This window comes from Cryptomeria japonica, chromosome 4 (genome assembly GCF_030272615.1).
Source record: "Cryptomeria japonica chromosome 4, Sugi_1.0, whole genome shotgun sequence".
In the NCBI taxonomy this organism is placed as follows: Eukaryota; Viridiplantae; Streptophyta; class Pinopsida; order Cupressales; family Cupressaceae; genus Cryptomeria; species Cryptomeria japonica.
In genome coordinates, this window is record NC_081408.1 from 312,228,966 (window position 1) to 312,232,980 (window position 4,015).

The window sequence follows — 4,015 nt, forward strand, 5'->3', positions numbered from 1 at the left end:
GTGCAAGTTATTCTCAGTTTTAGTGCCTCCCAGAGGCCTACTCAGTAGAAAAATCAAAGATGGGAGCTGCCTCTGAATCCAAAACAATAGGTCCGGGATTGTTTTAGGGAAACAAACATGGGAGACTTACGACCTTTCGAGGAAGTTTCACAAGAACAGGGTACAATTGGGAATGCAGGATCAACAAGCAATCGTTCCAGATTGGCTAAAAGAGAATGAGGAAAGAGTCAGTGGAAGAGATGGATCCTATGTTAGAACTTGGAGAACTTCTAAATAGGATAAACAAGCCAACAGAGAATAAAGTGGCGAAGAGATTCTCCAAACTTACAAGAGATGAATCAAGATCCAGGACTTTACACAATTGTGTCCAAAGTCGACAAGGACAAGAATGTGATTACTCCAAATGAGTATGATGTCTCAGCAGTCGACCTTGGGCGTGCCTCCAAGGCACAAGTGATAGAAGAGTTCTAGTCTTCCTTAGCATTGAAGGAGCAGATGGAGAGAGTAAAAGAGAAAAACATGAAGTTGAAGTGAAAACAAAGTCTTGTGTGATTATGTGTGGCGCTTGATGCATCCATTCAGAGAAGAAGATCGGACTTTTGTTCCTCCCTCTTCTCTTCCGAAAGAATTTGTGGATGGGATTGAAGAAATAAGGAAAATGGCTCAATGCTCTAAGGAATGGGTAGAGGACGTCTTCACTTCAACTTGTAAATTTATTGAGGACTTGGCCCATTTCTACTAGAAGATCCTGGCTATCCTAATCAGGTTGGAGAGCATGGACAACTCATGGGAGGATGTGCACATTTATCAAGACTTGACAATTCCACACCTTGAGGCACTAATGGAAACTTCTAGACAACCATTGATTGATGGGAAGGTCATCAAGAGAAACGATGCATATGATTTCCCTCAACAATTTTATGCAATAAGCACTAGAAAGGAATTCTTTGAGAGGTCCAATAGGGATTCAGCGTTATTGAGAGCATTGGTCAAGAAGGTTCAGAAGGAAATCCTCAATGCAGTGGAGACATTGTTTGCAAGAAGATTAGCTGATGAAGAGCTGATAATGGACAACCTCGAGGATAGGCTACATGAATTCTTCTTTGTGAAATCATTTTCAAAGGAACATTTGGAAAATGTTTCCCTATTCTCCAACACAATGCGCATGACTCAAGAAGTTGTGTCAAGATGGGAGAAGTTTTTCTCTAAGTGTGAAAAGGATACTGCCATGTTGGAATTCAAATTGTGTCAAGTGTCTCTATATGAGAGTTGGAGGTTGTCGTGACCAGATTCATCGCATTTGTCATCATTGAAAGGGATAATAGTTATCCTATTTTGGATGAAAATCCATTAAATGCATGATGGCATGATGGGTCATTTATTGCATGATGGATGCCTTGACCAAGCGGTGGGTCATTCACTGCATGGTAGACACCACATTTAGGAGTTAGTGGGTATTTAATGCTATGTGGGCGAGATTCTTCATTTATGACCATGCCCACCACTTGACGTTATTTTTAGTCTTTCTTGGTCAAACCCTAATTAAGGTTTTGCATGGGTGAATCTTGACCATTGATCTTAATGTAATCTCGACTATCCATTTTCATTTTAGGGCCTATAAAAGGGGTTCACCCCTTCATTTGTAAAAAGGGGGACAATTGTTTGAGGTTGTTGCTATAAGTTATTGAGATAATAAGAGTGATACCTTGGATTTTGGTGTTCACTTGTGTTTTTTGGAAGCTTGCATGGTTTCGTCTTCATCACTTACATTAGATGTGCTTTCAAGTACTTAGATGACTGAGATCGATAGCATTATCATATGCTCATACCTTTTGTAAGTAAATGATTTCTCCTTGCAGTGTAAGATTGGACTAAGCCTTTTTGAATGTGTAAGTTTAACTTCAATCCTCAAATGAATATTGTTCATCTTGATGGGTATTTATTGGCGATTTGAAAATCCTATGCACAACCTTTGAAGATTGCACCTCCCTTTGCGTAGTTGTCTAACGTTGGTGAAACAAAGAGTGGTCAATTTCACTTGAGCCTTTGTTATTTTTTCAGTTCCTTAAATTAGACTAGAATCTCTCTAAACCCACCCTTATTTAATTTCCAAATATTTCATTGAGAAACATTTCCAAAAAAGAGCTATCCTTTGCTAAATCATTCGCAAAACCTCTTTGATGTTTCAAATTTGTTTTAAGTCTTCTTCACTGCATGTAAGTTCCCTCGGATTACCAACAAACATCAAAGCCAAATGAGCCTATATCCATCACAAAGCCACAAGTCCTCAGTTGAAACCTTGGAACCACAATATGATTTTTTGCAATCTTAGCATACACAAGATTTTGCTCAAGAGAGGGCAGAGTGACCATTGGAAACCTTATTATGTGTTGGTGTGATCACAAAACACCCGTCGACACAACCCTAGCTCTTAAAATTGGTGATAAAGGCATCCTTAAAACCTCACAAATCAAGTGATCTAAGCTTTCCAATCCTTACTATTTTTTTCTCCTTGGGTGCATGCAACCTTCTTTGAGATGATTTTCTTGTAAATAAAACCGCACACATCTCGTCAAATCCTTTGAATGGGCATACATGTTTTTGTTTGACAAGTCACTATGCTAGTAATATCCTCTAGAAATCCCTAATCAGCTTTATCCAAGAGCAATTCCTTCGAGTCTATTACTATCTGAACAATTCCTATGCATTTGGAAAAGACCTATTACATTTAAAAGTGGCAAAATACTTACAATTGTATGCCTTGGATCTCTAGAAAAACCTAAATGCCCTACTCTAAAAACTCAAAACACGTTGATCATATGAACCTTGTAGGAACCCTAAAATCTTACTCTCCTTTGCTCTCTTTCTTTACAACGAAAATGTTGCAATGACTAATTAGGATAACACAATGTTAACATTGTTATTATAGCTGAGAGCCCTATCATTAGCACATCATGGAAGTGATAGCTTGCTTTTTTTATTTAAACACAGACTCAACACTTCATGTCCCCACCCCACGACACCAAAATGGCTGTGTTAATTATCTACAAGATGGTTAAATGTTGACAAGGTTGCATGACTATCTTTGAGCGTGTACAGCTGCATTTTAACCAACCAGAATATATTGTTTCAAATTGTGGAAAATATGTTTCTTAGAATGTTTGAAAGATGCCACCTTGAAGAATGCAAAGGAAAAAAATATAAGCGGTGGAGAGAATGATGATTCATTTGCAAAATTAATATAGGGTACTAGGCATCTCGAGACTTGAATAAAACCATCCATACCTTGAGCACTGTTATAAATTATAGCCATATAGAACAACAACCAAGAATTGAGCACTGTTATAAATTATAACCTTATAGAGCAACAACCAAGAATTGAAATTCTTTCAAGATACGTTCAAGATTCTTGCTTTAAGCAGCAATTGCTTCGGTGGCAGACAGTACTGATGTTTAAAACCAAGAATTGACATTTTTTCAAGATACGTTCAAGATTCTTGCTTTAAGCAGCAATTGCTTCGGTGGCAGACAGTATTGATGTTTAAAACACAAGTTTTTGGTAAATATTTTGTAAATTGATACCCTAGTTTAGTGATCTTTAGAGCATGTCCAAGCGAATTACAGAGCTTATTTTGACCAGCCCAAAGTTGCACATAAGTTTTTGTGTTGGTTGCATAATGTGGTCTACTTAGATAAAGTGCAATTAGAAGGATAATGATGTAATTTTTGAGCCATTAGGTACGGCCCATTTCAGATCACAGCAGAAATTCATTCTAGGTTATAGATGTCAAGCTATATGGGTATTTACTCAAAGGTAGACAAACACAGCCCGAAGGCCCTCTATGATGGATGAGGATGACAAAGTAATGCCAACATTGTCTTAGGTGAACCCATAGTTTAGATACCTTGTAGATGTTGCAACAAGACACAATCTTGCAGGGGAAACATCAGGTTTCACAACAGGAACATATCAAGTATTACCAAGTTCCAAGGGAAAGCTCCTACATTTGACATG